We start from the raw sequence: 21,748 nt of genomic DNA, 5'->3' as shown, positions 1-21,748 counted from the left end.
AATCCAGCCGTTTTCTCAAAATTGTGCCTGCGGCCTACAGAGCAGTTTTATTATGTTTTAGAAAAACTTATAAAATCAATTTGGTCGACATAAAACAACGGTATTTTTTTGCGAAAATAGCATCCCTCCTCTTTCCCCATAAACAACTTTTTCGTTTAATATCAGATGGTTGTTCTCGATTGTATGAGCCATTTTTGCGCCATTTTTTTCAGGGATGCTAAGATTCCAATTTAATCAAGCTTGCAAAAATATCTAACAGTAAAGTTATTTTATCATTATTGAAATGGACTTTTCCACACAGAGGCGAAGCTCTGCTTAGCATCACTGTCGATATCACACAAATAGGATTACAAACTAGCAGACAGGAAAGGAAAGGAGAGCCACTAATTCCAGAGAAACAGAAAACCTTTCGAGGAAACCACAACTAAAAATTAATTCAGATTTTCTCTGGAATGATGTTTCATTTGCGGAAAATCCGTCCGGAAACAATTAATTGGCTTTTAATGAAAATTCAAAAACAATTATCGAGCAAAAATAAAATTGTTGTCTTAAAAAATTGAACTATTAATTCTATTCTGAGATTTTTTAACGTCTTGTGCGATCCGGAGGAAAGCAAACAAATTTTGTTTCCCTCGAATGACCCAATTATGTTAGTCAACAGATAACATATCAGCCAAAATCATTTAGGCCGGAAAATTTTAGGCTTCGAATTTAGGCTTAGAAGTTTGAATTCATTATGAGCCAGGATAAAAGTGCTTTAAGTAATTCTGTTAAACAATTTGTTCAAACACGAAATAAGTCTGTATTCCGATTTGATAACGCTTGCTACTCGGAAGCGTAATTATGGATGTCGAAAATTGTAGGTACCAAACAGTTAACTTGAATGCCGAACGATATGAACCGTCCGGAGCTAACATTTGGGCCTTATTTCTCATCAAGTAGACCGAAAAATCTTTCTTCTATATTTCTTTCAGTCAGTTTGTTTCAATTTTTTAGAAATGAAAATTATTTGAAATATTTCATCTCGCTTGTGGCATTTACACAATAAAAACTGTACATTCAATAACTGTTCTCTGATTTTTGTTGCCGATAAACTCTGAAAGCTTCTGATGTTACTCAAGTTTATCTTGTTTCCTCAAAATTGAGCCAAATTCTTTTTCGAAGTCCTGACTTTGTCTGCACGTCTTTTTCCACGATCGCCAAAACTGCCACGGTTCCAAATTAGTTAAGCCTGATAATCGCCTCTCTAAGTGGCTCAAAGTCCAGGGATCTATCAATGGTCTTCGAGATAGCAGCCAAGCATATTCCTCAACGTATTTGAAAAGCATGCCCTGTTTTTCAGTGCAAGAATACAGAACCAAATGGCTGTCTTTGTTAACTTCCACAACGCGAACTAAGAGCGGAGCATTCGATGAGGTAGAATACGGCTTGTCGAACGAGAGATAAAATTGTTGCCAGTTTCCAGGGTGTAGAGGAATCAATTTTCCGAAGTGTTCTTTATTTCCGAGAAACCAGTTATAGCCAGAAAGCGAAAATTGATTTGTTTCACCTGAAATTATTACATCAAGTGGCTCAAAAAAAGTCAAAAATTTGCGTTCAGTCAATTGCCAAAAACGAACCATCGTATCTTAATCAAGCAAAAATAGGAAGCCACTGTAAAATCTGAAAGTTTAATATTCGTTCTAGAAGATAAATTATGGCTGTCTTATTTCATAATGGGGACTTTTTTACTTATTCCGTTAATATTTTGTAATTTGTGGAGCCAAATTATTGAAGCGACGAACAAAACATTAGTCGTAATAATTTTTTGTTCGGACAATTGCCAACAAGGCCGAAATGGCGTGCCTATTTGAGTAAATTTGAGGGTGGTCAATCTTTTTTTTTCTTGAAATTATTTCCTGTTTTTCTAGCCCGGACCCTGCTCAACAGGTACTTCGAGACAAGTTTAATTCAATTATTTGACAAAAACAAGCTATATTTTCGGGCTGAAAATATATTTGGCCTGATTTATGGGCATACTAAAAAATTTTAAAAAACTTTTCGAACTGATATTTTTTTTATATGATTGGCTATTTCCGATCATCATCAAATTCGGAGAACATAGTTTCGTTTCAAGAATATGAAACATCATTTTTGGGCGGAAAAAAAAAAGACCCCAGCATGGTTTCTGATATGGGGTGATTTGCATAGAGATGAACAGTACTCCTACGCTTTAAGTTACAGAACGACCGAAAGTGAAACTAAAACTCTGTTATTTTAGCACAGTTGAAATTATTTTAGCATGATGAATCATTCGATCTCATCTGAAGTTCATAAATGATTTTGCATGAAAAAAGAAGGTAAAACCAAACAAGACTGCTCGTATCAGGGCGAAGCCCTGAATGTTCCGACTGCCTTTTAAGGTTTATGGAGCAGTAATAACATTAAAAAATTCAATGAAATAAAACAAAAGAACATTTTTTTTTCTAAAATGTGAATTTTTTAAAATGAAAATCATCCCCCCACACGCCATATAAAGTACAAAAGGATAGATTTCGCTCCTTGTAACAAACCAATTATGGCAGGCAAATAAGTTTCTATTAACCAATTTGGAACGATTTCTAAGACGGATTAACTCTCCGCTTACGCGTTAATAGCGCGAAATATATCGCGCGTTAATTGTCCCAAATTGGCCAAAATGGCAATTTTTAAACCCCCATAACTTTACAAAAAATGAACACAGGTGAAATATCGTTTCAAATTTGAGCTCAAGGCAACAATACCTTTCGAATGATATTTAAAAATTCCGTCAAAAATGGCTAGTTAAAAAGTCGAAATTTGTCTGAAGAAAAAAAACCCACCCCGAGCACAAATATTCCGTTACTTTCGTATCGAAAGTCGGAACAAAAAAAAACTCAGCAGAGTTGTTACCCTTTTTACGGCCGGATCAACAATATAGTCTAGAAAACTGAGACATGTGACAACAATTGGCCCTACTCTATAAATCTGGCGTACACAATTTATCGGTATCAAAGGGACATTTTGTAACTATTTATATGAATTTTCGAGTAAATTTGCACGATTTGTGTTGTATGTTTTACACAACAATTCGAGTACTTTTTACACAAAAAAACGTAAATTTGTCGCGTAAAAAAGAAGCGAGTAATCGTGTTAAGCATACGAAAAAAAAAGATCTATTTACATGATAAATCATGTAATTCTTACACGAAAAACTGATAATTTTCGTATAAAAATTACGCGATTTGTCGTGTAAATTAAACCTTTTTTGCACCATTGTTACGATTACTCATGTATTTCTTACACAATAAATTTCAATTTTTTATGTACAAACTATAGTATTTGTCGTGTAAAACATGCGACGCAAATCCTGCAAGTACACACGTTAAATCATATAAAAGGCTATAAAATCGCGTGTTTTCCTTTTGCACCGATAAATCGTCGAACTCGCTACTCATCGAACACGCAAAGCTAAAAAAGAGCCCACAATTATTTGCATCACACGATAACTTCTAAGGTAAAGTTACACGATACATTTTTGGAGTGTAGTTTTTTAATGCATAAAATCGAACAATTTTGGTACAGACAGTCAAACAAACAAAAGTTCGGAAGAGAAAACTCAGCAGCACGGGAGAAAAAATTAGAAAAAAAAAGATCTAAAAGAAATTCTTACTTAACTACAGCCGCTTAATCAATTGATTTTCGATTACCGCTATCTTAACGCTCTTTTTAACCGCATATAAAAATATTGAAATTGATGAAGACAATGCTAAACTGAACTCAGTTTAAAGCAGAATCAGTCATCTAAAATTATTCTCGATAACAAAAATTTAAGAAAAAGAAAGCAAATTTGATGAAAATTGACGCGCAATCTTTTACACTAAAAAAACTACTGTCGAAGTAATTTTTCGACTGTAGCTTTTTTGCCATAACAGTTTTTGTGAGACACCCAACAGCAATGATGGCAAAAAAGCGAATGTCCAAAAACTACATCGCTAAGAACCTTTTTAGTGTAAGAGATTGCGCGTCGAATTATCAGTTATTGCCTGTCATTCCACTGCCGGGTTGAAGATCAAATGTATGGAAAAATGTTTATCCTACATTTTCCATATATGAAAAAATGCTTATCCTACAATTTTCTACAGTTTCATAGACTCAAAAAATTGTTTAAAAAAAACTCTAGGATAAGCATTTTTTCAAATATGGAAAATGTAGGATAAACAATTTTCCATACATTTGATGTAGGAAATTGTAAGATAAGCATTTTCCGTGTGGGGAAATGTAAGATAAGCATTTTCGGTTTATGGAGGTCAACCCGGGCTTACAAACTTCTGAGATGAGTTGCCAAAAGCCATTTCAACAATGGTAGGATTTCAAACGTATGCTTTATTGTTTTGCTCCCAAATTCTTTCTATACTTAAATTCGGGCTTCGTTATCCCACCATGTTCAAGCTTTTTCATTGAATAATTTTGGCTGTACATAAATTTTGCGTGTTTAAGAATTTTTATGAATGTTTAAGTTTTCTAATTTGAGTTCGGTGTTTATTTCAAGTATTTTGAAATTAGTAAACCAATAGTGGGATGATGTCAGAGTTAACCTAGAGGCTGCGAATTTGGCCCCCGAGTATGAATACCCAAATCCTTTTAGTTTACAAGATACAACAATTACAATTTTAAAAAAATTCATGTGATTTCAAAAACTTCATTTTTTTGTTGGGTGCTGTCAAGGTCAGGGTTGGTACTCGAATGGTTTGTAAGTCTTACCTCCAAAAATGACTGCTCAAATTCTTATATTTTTCGAGTTATTTGAAAATCCCAATCTAGATATGGGTGCTGTCAGGGTACTCTCAGGCGAAAATCCTTGAGAGGGGTACTCCCAGGCAAAGAACACTTCTTTGAAAACCCCAATCTAGATTTGGGTGCTCTCAGGGTATTCTCATGCGCTGCGTATCTGGCCCCTAATTACGACCGACCAAAAATTTTCAGTTTTCGAGATGAAGATGTTAATGATGATTTCAAAAACTTAATTTTCAAAAAACATAAACTTACAAATTAAACAAAGAAAAAAGAGTGCGATGTATTTGAACAGATTACGGTAAATTAAACGACTGGTGGAAGCAAATGATATACGTACGAGCTAAAGGAAATAAATGATTCAGTTCTCAATTATGAAATCAAGTTCGCAATTGAAAATGTTCCAGAAAATTTTAAATATGAAAAGTGCCTTTAAATGCTGTCTGCTATTTTAAAGGTTGGTGTCTGAATTAACAATATGAAAATCTGAAACTCAAGGGCTTAGGATATTTGACCATTTTAGGTGAAATACAACCTTGAACTTGAGCTGCGTTTCATTTATGAAGTGTTGTCGGATGCCCCTGTCTACTTTTGCGGTTGCATTAGTTTTGCTGTTTTTTTAACTTAAGTTGTACATATAAACAATTATCAAGCTCATCTACAGGCTGGAAGCATCGGAGGTGCGTGACACGCTAATCTTCTTAAAATGCATTAAGTTTTTTTTTGAAAGCCAGTGCATCGAGACGATTTTAACAAGTTTATACTGGAAAACGTTTTTTTTTATATAAGAAGCCGCACCGCTGCCCTCCAGAAAAAATTTAAAAATTTGTTTGGCAAACTTTAAAAACAATATTTGACCAAAACGTGAAAATTGAAGTAAATGGAATTTTGTTTAAACTGAAAAAAAAATCATTCGGCTGAAGGTCGAATTTATGTCTTATAATTAATTTAGCCAAATTAAATTGAAACAACAAACTTGTCTTCAATTATTCGGAGAGTTCATCGGAATTCGAAATTTGCCAGTTTTCATCTCATTCGTATAGTTGGAAAATCGAGTTGCTTAAAACAGTCAAATATGAGCAACAAGACTGCTCGTTTCAAGGCATAAGCCCTGAAAGTTTCGACTGCCCATTACCTGATCTCGAATTATTTTTAGTTAAATGAATATTGACAAACTATGAACTTTAGGCTAAAAATATCCCAATTTAAAAATTAAAACTTGAGTTGTAAGTATGATTGAGAAAACCAATTAGCTTGCCTCCAATTAATTTGCAAATAATGCGCGTTATTTTTTCTTTCCATCATCAAAGTATAAAACAATCAATTTAGTAAAACTCGTTTTACAGATACCGTAAAGTCAGCCTAGTATAATACTGAGAGCAGCCCTTCTGCGAAGTTGAAGGTTAAGGTATCGGTCACCCGAGAGAATTTTTGCAAATTGGTCGGAACAAAAAACAACCACCCCGGGCTAATATATTTCTCACTTTCTTCAAACGCCGGAACAAGGTAAACAATCTCGAATAGTTTTTGACTGGAAAAAGTTAATAAGCAATAAACTTTAAAATTAGTTTGTTTTGTTTGTTTAGTTTGTTTAGTTTGTTTAGTTTGTAGCAAATGTCAAACAGTAATTTTTGAATTCGTACACAGGTCATAGAAAACTTTCGATTTTAACCATCAAATATTTCTTTTTTCATTTTTTTGCTATTTCTCTGCATCTCTTTAGGCTCTAAGGTTCGAAACTTAACAGAAGCTAGCTATTTTTTGGAAGGACTTGGCAATGCCAAAATTTGAAAAACTTTTGATAAAGTGTATTAAAACTAGTTTTAGAGGTGTTCTTTTTGTAGAAATACCTTAAAGCATTATAAAGTATTTGAATTTATGGGCTCAAGTTAGTTCTTTCTTCGGATAACCTTGACCTACACTTCATACAGCCAGAAAGCGGCAAACAACAGAATTCACGTGTTTTTTGGTCAAATGTCGAAAAACGGCTGAACTTCAAGAACAGTTTCAGGCAGATGATCAAAATAAGTAAACAAAAAATTTTTTCCAGCAAATAGTTTGGAAAAATTACTGTTCCAATCCATGCACAGAGTTTTCATTGGCAGTTGTATTGTGCTTAAACTATGGCTAAGCTTTGATAACTCCCAAGACCTTTTAATGTCTGTGCCGTCAAAGCATATTGTTGCGAGTAACTTTTCATTTTTATTACCTGTCGTTTTTTGGCGACAAAACGAGAAAGATAAGCTTATTACTTTCCCAAGAAACTAATTTGAGCTATGAACTTGAACTCTTTGTAATCTTTGCGAGAATGTTCCACAGCAAGAACACTTTCAACCTTCAAGATTAGTAATGATATACTGCCTCAATTTTGCCTTCGAGACAAAAATTAACTTAAATTAAAAAGTTTTGGGCAGGCTAAGTCTTTTCAATCAGTTTTATGAAGCCTTTGTCAAAATTTGAATTTTAAAATATTTACAGAGAAAATGACAACAAAAATGTGAAGGAAAAACTAATACTTTGCTCGTTGAAATAAAAAAAATGCAACTTTTATGTCCCGTGATCGTATCTAGGGATCAAAATGGCGATATTGCAAGCACCAAAAAATTTTGATCGAGCTTGAGTGAGTGTAATTTGCTTTGGGTTAATATAGTGTTAAGTTTTCTGTATCATCAATAAACTCTTAAGGACAATCCTCAGCACTCAGTGTTTCCGAGAAACGCCAAATTTCGTTTTGAAAACAATGAGGGCTAATCAGAATAAGGTGTCGGGACATTTTTCCACATTGGGAACTATTCGATTGATTATTTTTCAAAATTGCCAAACAAATCAACGTAATTTAAAGGATACAAAAACTAAAGGGTCGAATTGAAAACCATAATGAATTGTAGCAACTATAAATTGAATAAGTGGCGTGTTTCTTTCGTTTAATGCAAAATCGAAAAAATAAAAAGGGAGCAAAATCTCCGATCTGAATATGTGGAATAAAGAGTTGAAAAATTTTATCATGGTAAATTTAGACTAGAATTATCAACTTATTATTCTTAATATTTTGAGCCAATATTAGTTATCTATATGCAGGGGTGGATCTAGGATTTTCTTGGGTCGCACTTTCAAAAAATTGTTGAAAATTTTATCGACATTTTTTTAGGTCAACCAAATTGATTTTCCGAGCTCTCCTAAAGTACTAAAAAGACGCTGTATTGATGGTAGCTTACTTTGCTCCTTCAATCGATCTTGTTTTCGCTGCGCGAGATGGCACAAGACGCTAAGTGTGTGGAGAACGTCCTATTTTTAACTATTGGTGCCGTCATTTTTAAAAGAATATACTTGACTCAATTCAGAACGCATTAGTGTCCTGTTTTTTTTTTACAAAATTAGATTGAAAACAATTAGAAAAACTTTTTTTTTGTGTTTTGGTGGTCATTGCTGTTTTTGGAATCCAAGCACATCAACTTCGTTCTTAAAATCTTGATGCCGTCAAAAAAATCTGAGAAAGGCGTTGTTATCATCCACTGGCAGCTTGCAAACATACTTGCTTTTTGACGAATGAATACTTAAGTTAACAAGACTGCTCGTATCAGGGCGAAGCCTTGAATGTTCCGACTGGCTTTAAGCTTTATGGAGCAGCAATATCATCAACAAAACAAAAAAATTATATGAAATAAAATAAAATGAAATTTTTTTTCTTCTAAAATTTGAAAATTTTTCTTTAAAAAAAATCATCCAACCACACGCCATATTAAGTACTAAACAATAGTTTTCGCTCCTTGTAACAAATCAATTATGGCAAATAAGCTTCTTTCAACCAATTTGGAACGATTTCTAAGACGGATTAAATCTCCGCTTACGCGTTAATAGCGCGAATTATATAGCGCGTTAATTGTCCCAAATTGGCCAAAATGGCGATCTTTAAACCCCCATAACTTTACAAAAAATGATCACAGGTGAAATATCCTTTCAAATTGAAGCTCAAGACAACAATACTTTTTGAATGATACAAAAAAAATCCGTCAAAAATGGCTAGTTAAAAAGTCGAAATTTATCTGAAGAAAAAAAATCCACCCCGAGCACAAATTTTCCGTTACTTTCGTATCGAAAGTCGGAACAATAATTTGGATTTCTTTTTAATGCAAAATCTGGAATCGTTTGCAAAATACGCATTAGAGACAAAATTTACTCTTTAAAGAATTACAGGTTTATGAATAGACCAAATTTCTTAGTAAAAAACACAAAAGCTGAACGAAGGCATACTTGATGCTGAAATCTTCAAACCAGTTAATAAAAGGACTTAAGAACTAGATGATCCGAAAACTGAGTCAAAGTTGAAAACACAGAAAATGTAAGTTAGAAAAAAAAGTGCTCATAACAATGTGAGAACACAATGCAACATGCTAAATTCTTGGGACAAATCGTTATATTGTCAAATTCATATTAAATTAATTTGACAAATGAAAGTCTTAAATGAACTGCAATTCGATGTCATATATTTGTAAAGATTGAGAAATAACGAGTTTGTCGAATTTTTTTTAAGCTACAACTATATGAGACAAAACAATTCATTAAGTGGAAGTTGTCGGGGCATTGAAGGCATTGAAGTTGCAAATAAAACCAAGATTTAACTTTTTTTTGATGCATTTAATAGACAAAAACGAATGATGATTTCAAAGACATTACTTAACAGGCTGCATTTTTATTTGATTTTCTCTCGAGTGAAAAAGAAAGGGTGCATACAGGGGCGGATTAGACCATGGCCTTTCAAGTCGAGCATAGAAATACTTAAGAAAATCCGCCTGGCTGGTCCCGCTTGTGACCTTAATGAAGGCTTACAGCAGGCCTCTAATTTTTCAAACGTTGCACTAAATCAAAAACAACCCATTTTATTTGATTGGGAAAAGTTCAGCTCGTTTCGTAAACTCCAGCGAGTGGTTGCCTTCATGCTCAGACTTAGTCCGAAACACCGGCACTACCGCACTAAAGTCAAGGAAATAATCGATCCGGTTGAATTAGAAACCGCCAAACAACGACTTTTGTTGATTTCCCAAAAGGAATCTTTGGTCGCGGAAGATGTTCGCGCTTAAATTAATGACGTCATTATAGCGCGAAAGTGAAAAAGCTAAAATTAGATTTGCTTAGACAAAAGGCCTTGAAAACTACTGGTTTGTCCGATTAAGGTCAGTTTGCCATCAAAATGTTTATAGATTTTGGAAGTTGTTGAAAAAAACCGTTCGATAACATGTTAACCGAAAATGTTAAACTGATGTTTGCCTTATTTTATATTATCTTTATATTGTCATATTATCTGTTTAAATTGCCGATAATTTACAGATGTTGAACCAGGTTTTTTAGATCTTACAGGATACGAGAGTGCGGCACATTTTGGTCCGCCGACCCGGACTCGATATTCCGGACGATATTCCAGAGGGTTTTCAGGACTCGATATTCCGGACGATATTCCAGAGGATTTTCAGGACGATATTCCGGACAGTACAACCCAATTAGCCGAAATTTTTCCAGAGACGACCCAATTGGCCGAAAGTGACCAATTAGCCGAAATTTTTCCAGAGACGACCCAATTGGCCGAAAGTGACCAATTAGCCGAAATTTTTCCAGAGACGACCCAATTGGCCGAAAGTGACCAATTAGCCGAAAATTTCCAGAGACGACCCAATTGCCCGAAATTGTGCAATTAGCCGAAAATTGTTCAAACACGACCCAATTGGCCGAAATTGTGCAATTAGCCGAAATTTGTCCAAACACGACCCAATTGGCCGAAATTGTGCACTTAGCCGAAATTTGTCCAAACACGACCCAATTGGCCGAAATTGTGCAATTAGCCGAAATTTGTCCAAACACGACCCAATTGGCCGAAATTGTGCAATTAGCCGAAGTTTGTCCAAACACGACCCAATTGGCCGAAATTGTGCAATCAGCCGAAATTTGTCCAAACACGACCCAATTGGCCGAAATTGTGCAATTAGCCGAAATTTGTCCAAAAACGACGCAATTGGCCGAAATTGTGCAATTAGCTGAAAGTTGCCCTAAAGTATCCCAAGTGGCCGAAAGTGTCCAATTATCCGATATTTGTCCAAACACGACCCAATTGGCCGAAATTGTGCAATTAGCCGAAAGTTGCCCTGAAGTATCCGAATTGGCCAAAATTGTCCAATTAGTCGACATTTGTCCAAACTTGACCCAATTGGCAGAAATTGTGCAATAGCCGAAAGTGGCCCGAAGATGCCGAATTGGCCAGAAGTGTCCAATTAGCCGAAAATTGTCAGAAGGTGACCAATTGGCCGAAACGGCCCAATTGGACGAAACGACCCGATTGTCAGAAAAGACCCGAGTGTCCGAAACGTCCCAGTTAGGAGAAGGGGAGGCCTTTTCAGGTATCCTGATTGTGGATTGTGGACACCCATTTTTTCTCGACACTCGAAGTTTTCTGTGGAATTTGGATTCTACCGGTGAACGCCTCTACAAAACTTGTAAGACTAAAAAACCAAAACTTTATCCATTTGTGCTAACTTGCTGATTTGATGCTTTAAATTCTGATGCGAGGTTTTTTGATGGCAAAATCGTAACCCCCAATTTTTCTCTATACCAAAACCCGATCAGAAAATTTTTTGTGGGTTTAGGAAAAAACCGGCCTCATAAACCTTAATTACGTTATCCTAACACCGTGTTTCTAAGCTCAACACCGTATCGAAAAAAAAGGCCAAAAATTTTGGAAAAAAAAAAATTGAAAATTTTTGATTTTTTTTTTTTTTCAAAAATTTTAAAGTTTTGCAAATTATTCAGCAAAGCGCCTAGTTTCATAATAATTTAATTTAAACGACCGAGTCGAGTTTTTTGCCCCAAGTTTTGGACTTAAAAAAAAAAAAAAAAAAATCAAAATTTCGCAAACGCATCAGGTTATTGTTGGAACTTGAACCGTTGGGTGAAAACGTGGAAAAAAAAAAAAATTTTCGGAAAATTTTGGAAAATTTTTGGAAAAAAATCCGAAATTTTCGAAAAAAAAAAAAAAAAAAATCTGAAAAAACGCCGGGTTTATTCTTGAAACGTGGTGCAGCTAACTAAACTAGTTCAATTGGATAAAATTAGCCGTAGTCCAGACCCGTAGCGTATTATTAAGCAAATCGTCTTACCTTTTGCTACAACCTTGTTAGCTCAGGGTGTTGCGGGAGGTCAGGTCGCGGTTTGCTTGATTCCCTCCCTCTTAAGTTGATTTAAATCACTAAATGTTCATACTAGCTGCTAGCTCGCTGCACCACGCTTTGAAAAAACTGTCCCCCGCTTCGCAAAAGCGTGTATCTCAATCGTGCTTAGCCATTCCCGGGTTAAGTTTCAACCATAACGCAGTGAACGTCCGTAAAACTTGTCAGTATCAACTTGATCACTATCTCTTAAACCGAACCGACATTGTTATTTGGCACGACGCTGTTAATAACTCTATTAGTCGACACCGTAGTAATAACTTTAACGCACTAACTCCTAACCAGCTTAAGAAGATTCTTTTAAACTATAAACGCAATATTTATGCAATCGTTTACTGTAAGCGTGTAGGCACGGAAGATATATATAGTAAGTTGAAAGAGTCAGGTATATTAGTTATTAATATAGTAACAGACCTGATATCTAGAAGGAAGCAGAACCTCACTGAGTTAGGGCAAAAGTACTTAGAACTACACCAGGATCCCTCTCTAGAACTGAAAACGTTTACGATCCTTAGGCGTTATAGCAAGAATTTGAAGTATATTATTTCAAAGAAAAATACTCCTAAGCCAGGAAAACGCAAGCGGCAAGCTAATCGAAACAGAAGAAATGCTGAGCAGCACTAGGAGTTAAATAAATTGCTTCTCTAAGGTGTGATATTGTTTAATGAGTCAGAATGTATTTATTAATACTAAATATAAGGTCTTAAATTAATTATTCTTCTTTTTTTTTCTCTCTCAAACTGAGCAGTTGAGCGGTTGAGTAGAAGTGAACAAGTTTAAAAGTAATCAAAATGACAGAACAAATTGAGTTAAAATATCGACGATTGATGAATGGTCGAACATCACTAGAAAATGAGCTTTCCGTAGTTCACAGTCGCATAACTGAGAGTTTAGAGGGACCAATTCGGAAAACAAAAATAAACGCCTTAATTGAATCTTGCAAGAGTATTCTCGAAAAAGCATTGGCTAAAAATGATGAACTTGTGATATTAGCTAATAAAACCGATAACCATAGCAAATTATTAACGGAGTTGGCTGCATGGTGGGATAGGATAGTTAAAGTTAACGATGAAGTAACTGGTAAGGCTCGCGCTCATATGGAATCTAATCAAGCTTCAGAGGTCTGCGTCAGTGAAACTATTCGATCAAAAGTTTCATCAAAATCGGCAAAATCCGGGTCGAGTAAGCAAAGCTCAATGAAATCATTGACCCCCAGTGAGCGCCGCAAAGAGCTGCTCCTAGCGAAGATGAAGCGAGAAGAGTTGGAAAAACAACACGAAGCAACCTTAAGACTGAAACAACAGGAAGCCATCATCGAAGAGCAACAGCATCTGATTGAGATGGAACGAAAACAACAAGAAATTAAATTTGAAATTGACCGTAAAGAGCAAGAACATCGTTTACGAATCGAAAAAAGTCGGCTTGAAATGGAACGATTAAGCGAAGAAAATCGTATTAAAGTAGCTGAAGCAAAAATGGTTGAAACTGAATACCTCGAAGAGTCTGAAATAGATCAGCATCTCGAGCTGGCGTCTTCGGTTGATCGTCGTTCTGACAGGGTAAACGATTGGGTTGATCATGCATTAGAAAACCAAAAAGGACCCAAGGTAATTCCGTCTTCTTCAAAGTTTGAAAACTGTATAAATATAGAAAGTGGTTCGCATCAACACAGAAATGTGTCCACAGCGGAAACTTCACCTCGGCGATCGTTGCCGAATCGGACTTTTGATTGTGATCAACAATGTTATCCCTATCAACCAACCGTCTCCTTCAGCGATGGCGATGGAATCAAGCACGCTGTATCCACTAATCCTGAGCACGAAACGCAGTCGTTGCTTATTTCCAATAACGCTACACTTTGCGAAAACAATACATCATCATTTTTTAATCCAGCTGGAACAGCAGCTACCAATACTCCGGTATGCTGTTACTTCTCTGTACCTCATCCTTTGTCTTCCATTCAACATATCCCCGTCAACAACTTCAATAACGATTCCCGAGTTGTTGGAAACATGCCCGCCATCTCCAATCAATACTCTGGATACACCCCCCATGACATTGTGTCACAACCACCTGCAAATTTAATCTGCAGAAATCAAAACTTGCTATCACATAACGTGTATAGCAACCCTGCGTCAGTGAACAATCCGTTTAGCGGACAGCCTGCCGTTATTAGTCAGCCCAACTTGCCACTAATGTCACAGTGGACACCCGCAGTCACCCAATGCATCACTGGGGTAACAAGTGATGGTAACACAAACCCATCTGTTGGTGTTTTTTCATCCGTAACGCCAATATCTCAGCAACAATTCCCCCACGCATCAAGTGGTGGTACCGTTTACTATGGGTTTCCCAATCACGACGCATCGGCTGAAAACACTTACATATATCAGCAGCAACCTTTTGCAGCTGATCCTAGCAACACATTACCGTCGTTGCAACCAGTTCCCCAACCGCAAGCCGTTACACTGAAAGACTTAGTCCAAGCTCTGTCAGTCTCAAAGAAGGATCCCCTTCCAGAATGGAAGCTGGCCCAGTACGATGGCAACCCGCTCCAATGGCACGAATGGTTTGGCCAATTTTGCAGTACTGTAGACGCAGCGTCCCTAAGCGATGATGTGAAGTTGACTTATTTAAAAACATTAGTTACGGGAAAAGCTAAGTCAGCCATAGCAGAGTTCGCATACAGTGGAAGAATGTATAAAGATGCTCTGAAAACTCTAGAAAGAAAGTTTGGCAAGCCACAAAACGTAATTACGGCCCACCTTGATAAGTTGTCCAGTTTCCCGCAGCTTCGAATGCACAACTCTGAGAACATCATTAGCTTCTCGATGACCATTTCAAGTCTAGTGGCTGTCTTTAGGTCTCTTGATTATGAAGAAGATTTGAAAAGCGTCTCTTTGTTAAATCAAGCTCTTTCGAAAATTCCACCAAACATGAGAGAATCGTGGTCACTTTTTGTCGTGAAACGTAATTGGTCACGCCCCAACCTAATTGACTTTAACAATTGGTTAAAGGATAAAGCAGAAGCTCATGAGCAAATGAAAAATATGCCTGGAAAGCCCAAAGTCGAAGAGCCATCCAAAACTAAAGCTGTAACGAGAGTTTTTGCCTCGACAAGTACAGTTTTGAAAAAGTTTGAATATCCTTCTTGTATCCTCTGCAAGGGGAAACATGCCTTGTGGAAGTGTTCTGTGTTTAAGGAGAAAACTCCAACACAACGTGCGAAATTCTCTGCGGAAAACAAATTGTGCTTCTCCTGCTTACAAGGGAACCACGCATTCCGGCAATGTCCCAGAGCAAAGAAATGCACCAAACCAGGTTGCACTAGCACCCATAGTGTACTTCTCCATGGGGCTGAACGTGTTTTTCCTAGTCGAAATCCGGACAAAAATGATAGCCATACAAGACCCAACGCTGGTCAACCAAGATCTAATGCAGAGCCGGATAAAGCGAGCACAAACGCTGATCGAAAATCATTCAGCAAGAATATACCAAACGCAAGTTCGAATCATGCAGACATTAATCCCGTTCCGTTGGATGTAAGTTGCGCAATCTCGAACGACCAATCATCAATCATAACATCGAAAGGGTTACTGCCCATAATCAAGCTCCAAGTTTCCACCGATTTCCAGAGTGCTGATTGTTTAACATTGTGTGACTCAGCATCTAGTCATTCCTGGATATCGGCTAAATTAGTCAAATGTCTGAATCTTTCAGGAAAAGATTTGGATCTCACAGTAAATGGTATTAACACAACGACTGTTGTTAAAACGAAACAAGTTCAGATGAAGGTATCTTCTAACTTCGATGGATTCGAATACATATTCGAATTAACCGCATTTGTCAAGGATGAACTTAAAGTCGGTACCGATACCGTCAACATCCCTGCATTACAGAGCAAGTATCCGTACCTTGCTCCAATCAAACCAATTGTGTACAGCTACGCCGATGTAGACTTAATAATTGGTCAAGACTCCTTCCATGCTATTCGGCCTGAGGAGTATTTCAAGAGTGAGGCCGATCCAAACACATCGCCCGTCGCGGTTCGCCTTCCAATAGGCTGGGTCTTGAGCGGCCCAATGCCGACATCTACTGGTTTCCTTTCTACTTGTTTCAAGTGCAATACGGATGATACCGAACTAGCTTGTCAAATCAAACGCTGGTATGAAATAGAGTCATACGGAGCCTACAAACAGGTCGATTCCCGTTCAGCCGAAGACAAAAGGGCGGCTAAAATACTTGGTTCCTCCACCGTCCACGATGGATCAAGATACGTTGTAGGTATGCTTTGGGCAGACGAATCTATCATGTTACCAGATAATTACTATTCCTCTTTGGTTCAGTTAAAATCGTTGGAAAAACGTTTAGCGAAAGATCCTCACTTAAGGGATCAATACTCAAAAACTATCGAAGATGATTTGAGTAAAGGATACGTGATTCAAGTTCCTCCCCATAATTTTTTGAACCGCAGCATACGCGAGTGGTATCTTCCTCACCATCCCGTGGTGAACCCAAACAAACCTGGTAAAGTGAGGCGTGTCCTTAACGGAGCGTCTAAATTCCACGGTACGTCATTGAACAAATCGTTGCTAGTAGGACCCGACCTACTGCAGAACCTTGTGTTCGTTCTCCTCCGTTTTCGTCAACATCATTTTGCCGTATCGGCTGACATTGAAGGGATGTTCTTACAAGTAGGGGTCCTTCCAGAGGACCAACCATCTCTTCGTTTTCTGTGGCGGGAGGACCCCACAGCCGATGTGGTTGTACACCAGTACACCAGACATATCTTTGGAGCGAGAGATTCGCCAACGTGTGCAAATTATGCATTGCAACGGACTGCAATGGATAATCAGGCGATGTTCCCTGACGCAGCGTCCGCAGTTCTAGAGAAATTTTATATGGACGACTACCTTGACTCTTTTGAGGACCCTGATGTTGCATTTAAAATGAGTCAAGAGTTGATTACTCTGTTAGCTCTAGGTGGTTTTAGATTAACTAAGTTCATAAGTAACGTAACTAAAATTAATATAGAGTTAAACCCGCCCCAAAGCGCGCCGCAACAGGAAAGTAAAAATATTGTAACTTGTGGGGATAATTCTTCTCATGTTCTTGGTCTGAAGTGGGACCATATTGACGACACTTTGGTCGTAAGCCGTGGTGTCAACCGTGAACTTAAAAATTCGATAACACAGCGAACAGTGTTAAGTTTTGTTTCTTCCGTTTTCGACCCCATAGGTCTCGTAGCGCCCTATACCGTAAGAGCGCGATTATTGTTGAAAGAAATCTGGCGCATTCATGGTCAACAATGGGATGATCAGCTACCCATTGATATCAAGACAAAATTTCTTGCCTGGCACTCTGGTTTGCCATCTCTAGGGAAAATGAGTATAAAGCGCAGCTACTTCTCTGCACCAGTCGATTGGGTTGAGTTACACATGTTCGGTGACAGCTCGGAAGAGGTTTTTTGTGCTGTAGCTTTTCTTCGCGCCCGTGTGAAAACTTCACTCGAAACACAAGTTGCCTTCGTCTTTGGAAAAGCAAGAGTGGCGCCCATGAAAGCGCTTTCCATACCGAAGCTTGAACTGCAGGCCGCGTTACTCGCTACCCGCTTGAAGGAAGATGTCCTCAAAGCTCTAACCATTCCTGTGTCAAACACGTTCATGTGGACTGACAGCACCACTGTGCTCCAGTGGTTAAACTCAGGTAGTAAGCAACCCACGTTCGTGGCAAACCGGATTGGAGAGATTCTAGAAAGTACGACCGTAGACCAGTGGTTTCATGTCTTAAGTGGAGACAACCCTGCTGATACAGGAACCAGAGGAATCTCAGCGGAGTCCTTAAAAACAAGCAGCTGGGTGAACGGGCCAAGTCTGCTGCAAAGTGGCGAGTGGCCTTTCAAGCCGAGCATAGAAATACTTAAGAAAATCCGCCTGGCTGGTCCCGCTTGTGACCTTAATGAAGGCTTACAGCAGGCCTCTAATTTTTCAAACGTTGCACTAAATCAAAAACAACCCATTTTATTTGATTGGGAAAAGTTCAGCTCGTTTCGTAAACTCCAGCGAGTGGTTGCCTTCATGCTCAGACTTAGTCCGAAACACCGGCACTACCGCACTAAAGTCAAGGAAATAATCGATCCGGTTGAATTAGAAACCGCCAAACAACGACTTTTGTTGATTTCCCAAAAGGAATCTTTTGAAGCGGAATATTTACTCCTGTCCTGCAACAAAACCGTCAAAAAGTCTAGTCGTATTGCACAGCATGCACCGTTTATGGGTCCTGCTTTCCTCATTCGTTCAACTGGGCGAATTCGCCGCCTAGTTGAAACTGAATATGACGTAAAACACCCCATAATCCTTGATGGAAGGCATTCTTTGGTGAAATTGTTCGTAAGTGATATTCATTATCGCTATCAGCACCAGTTCTTAGACTACCTGCGAGCTGTAATTCACTTAGAGTTCGCAATCTTGAACCTTCGCTCTTTATTGAAGTCCATTGAAGTCCACTGCCTTATATGTAGGAAGCGCAAAGCCAAAACTGTCACACCTATGATGACAGAGCTTCCAGTTGAAAGGCTTGGTTACCGCCAGCCTCCCTTCACAAACTGTGGTGTTGATTACTTTGGACCCTTTTACGTCTCAATCAGGAGGAGTTCTGAAAAACGATGGTGCTTCCTTTTTACATGTATGACCACCAGAGCTGTACATATTGAGATTGTCTCATCCATGGACACGAGTTCGTGTGTAATGGGAATGGAAAGATTCATTGCCCGTCGCGGCACTCCATCAGTCATTTGGTCTGATAACGGCACCAATTTTGTGGGAACCGAGAAAGAACTCTTAAATTGTATTCAGTCATGGAACGATCAAGCACCCCCAGAGCTGGCGAAAAAAGGTATTAAGTGGAAATTTAACCCCCCGGCAGCCCCGCATCACGGTGGTTCTTGGGAACGCCTCGTTCGGTGTTGTAAAAGGGTATTCTACGCAATAATAGGAAGTAGAAAGCTCACTCCCGAAGTCCTTGAAACAACTTTCTGTCTTGTAGAACAATCACTGAACGCTCGACCTATAACATCAGTAAGTGCAAGTCCGGATGGTTTCGAGGTGTTAACTCCTAATCATTTTTTGTTAGGCCGAAATGGTACTAGCTTTCCTTCTCTCTCTTTCCAGGAGCACTTCGACCATCGAAAGCAATATATCCGAGCGCAAAGCTACGCCAACGCAATTTGGAGTCGTTGGCTGCGAGATTATGTGCCAGCACTAAATAAACGCAGTAAGTGGCACTCCGATAGTGACGTTATTTTAAAAACAGGGGATTTAGTGTGGATTGTTGACGAACGCAGCCCAAGGGGACACTACCCTCTTGCTCGTATAAAAACCCTTAATTACGGAAAAGACAACATAGCCCGATCCGCCGTAGTTACCACCCGCTCCGGGGAGCTAACTCGACCGGCCGTAAAACTCGCACCCGTTTTTGCTCCTTTGGTCGCGGAAGATGTTCGCGCTTAAATTAATGACGTCATTATAGCGCGAAAGTGAAAAAGCTAAAATTAGATTTGCTTAGACAAAAGGCCTTGAAAACTACTGGTTTGTCCGATTAAGGTCAGTTTGCCATCAAAATGTTTATAGATTTTGGAAGTTGTTGAAAAAAACCGTTCGATAACATGTTAACCGAAAATGTTAAACTGATGTTTGCCTTATTTTATATTATCTTTATATTGTCATATTATCTGTTTAAATTGCCGATAATTTACAGATGTTGAACCAGGTTTTTTAGATCTTACAGGATACGAGAGTGCGGCACAGGGGGGGCGGAGGCCCCCTTCCCCTCCCCTCAGGGATTCGACCCCCTGCCGACCCAAAGGGTCCCCCCGTTGATACTTTTTAAGAAATCCATTTTTGGCCGACCGACCCTAAAATTTTTCTAAAGGGACCTTTGGCGCCTATATATACCAAACTTTGATGGGGAGCGCGCGACAAAAAAACGCGATTTTTTCGTCAACATTTTTCAAAAAGTGCCCAAAAACGGCTTTTTTTACTGTTTTTTCAAAAGTTTGCCTGCGGCGCTGAAAATTTAGCCAAAATAAGGGTAAAACAGTGCTTTGGGAGAGCTCGAAAAATCACTTTGGTCGACCTAAAAAAAGGTCGTCAAAATTTTCGAACATTTTTTGAAAATCCGCCCCCCCCCCTCAGGAAAATCCTAGATCCGCCCCTGGGTGCATATAGACTTTTTGAAAAACCACAAAAATATGAGCGCAAAGGAGAAAGAAGACAGAGGGCGTGCCGAAAAAAAAATAAGTGCAAGAATTGCAAAAAAAATTGCGAAAGTGACCAAATGAGTTGAAAAAAGTTTGGTTATTTTCGAATATAATGAAATTGTATTTTTGGCACTAAATTTATTCGATGGAAGGGTATGAATTAGGTCTTCGGGTTGAGGGGAGCACATTATAAAACTGCTTTCCAGCAAGTTGTTCGACTTTTTTAGGTCAACACGTCTGTAGTAACAGGGGCGGATCTAGGATTTTCAAGAGGTGGGGGGATTGGGAGTTTCGGATTTTCAAAAAAAAATCGAAAATTTTGACGAACTTTTCTAGGTCGACCAAATTGATGTTTCGAGCTCTCCCAGAGTACTACTACAAAGACACTGTTTTGGCAAAAATTTCTAGTTTTTGGACACTTTTTGAAAATTTTGACAAAAAAATTGCGCTTTATCGGCGCGCGCACCCCCCTCAAAATAAGTCTATATTGGCGCTAAAGGCGCCTTTAGAAAAATTTTAGGGTCCGTCCTCAAAAATGGATACCTCAAAACAGTACAAAGGTCGCACCCTTTGGGTAGGCAGGGGGTTGAATCTCTGGGTGGAAGGAAGAGGCGTCCGCCAACACACCCCCCCCCCCTAAATCCGCCCCTGCGTAGTATTATATTGAGGTGCGTATAACAAAATTTTATTTTGGCTATTTTGGAGGGCGCTATTTTGAAGGGTTAAGCCCAGTTTTCCGGAGGAGGAGGGATCCACATGTTAGCAACACAGAGGCCTAAATTTTTTTATTGATATGGTTTCACCTTTGGGCGATTTGAAAGTGTTGAAATAGAACATGGCACAATTGATAAAATTCTCCCTGTGGCACCCACTGCGCTCTATTTCAAACCAATGTCCCTTCAACTCATTCATTTCAATTTCCAGATGAGAAAAATTGGACGGATCTGGACACTCTTCTAGCCGATCTTCAAAAAGAATAACACTTGTAAGAACTAAATGAACAAAGAAAGAAAAAAAGTTACAAACTGCTATGAACCACATTTTCTTGTAACAATAAGATCCTGTAAATAACTGCTTGTTTGATGTCAAAGAAACCGAACTTGTTAAATTACTCACTTGGCTCTTCAATTGATACTATAACATGATCAGAATGCATTAACAAGTTGTTGATTCATGTTGTATCAACTGGTTTGTGGTAGTAACCTAATCATGGCGAGCTGATAAATTGAAGAACACTTAATTTGGTTAAAAGTGACCCTTAATGACATCTGACAGCAACAGTACCTAATTAACATTTATTCTTATGACGATATAACTGCTGCAATTTTTCGGCCAGATTTGAATTTATTTCCCACACAGATCTTTAAGCGATTGTTCAGAACAAAAAACCAAAAGATTTGAAAATTTTTGTGGTATACAATTTTTTTGTCTATAAACTTGTTAACTCTTGCTAACGAATACTTTAAAAAACAAGCAGCAAACAATTGGA

General features: G+C 38.2%; 1 long non-coding RNA gene across 1 annotated transcript; it reads right to left on the bottom strand.

The window, feature by feature from the left end:
* Positions 1 to 1,026: 1,026 nt before the first annotated feature.
* LOC134856709 (uncharacterized) lies at positions 1,027 to 21,428 on the bottom strand. The gene is made up of 3 exons (XR_010164839.1): positions 21,376 to 21,428; positions 21,063 to 21,224; positions 1,027 to 1,549 (listed from the first exon to the last, which is right to left on the bottom strand). It is a non-coding gene; the product is annotated as an uncharacterized LOC134856709 (long non-coding RNA).
* Between the last annotated feature and the right edge of the window lie 320 nt (positions 21,429 to 21,748).

This window comes from Symsagittifera roscoffensis, chromosome 1 (assembly GCF_963678635.1).
Source record: "Symsagittifera roscoffensis chromosome 1, txSymRosc1.1, whole genome shotgun sequence".
Taxonomy (NCBI): Eukaryota; Metazoa; Xenacoelomorpha; order Acoela; family Convolutidae; genus Symsagittifera; species Symsagittifera roscoffensis.
Note: the sequence above shows the minus strand (reverse complement) of the source record. Positions and strands in the feature narration are given on the sequence as shown.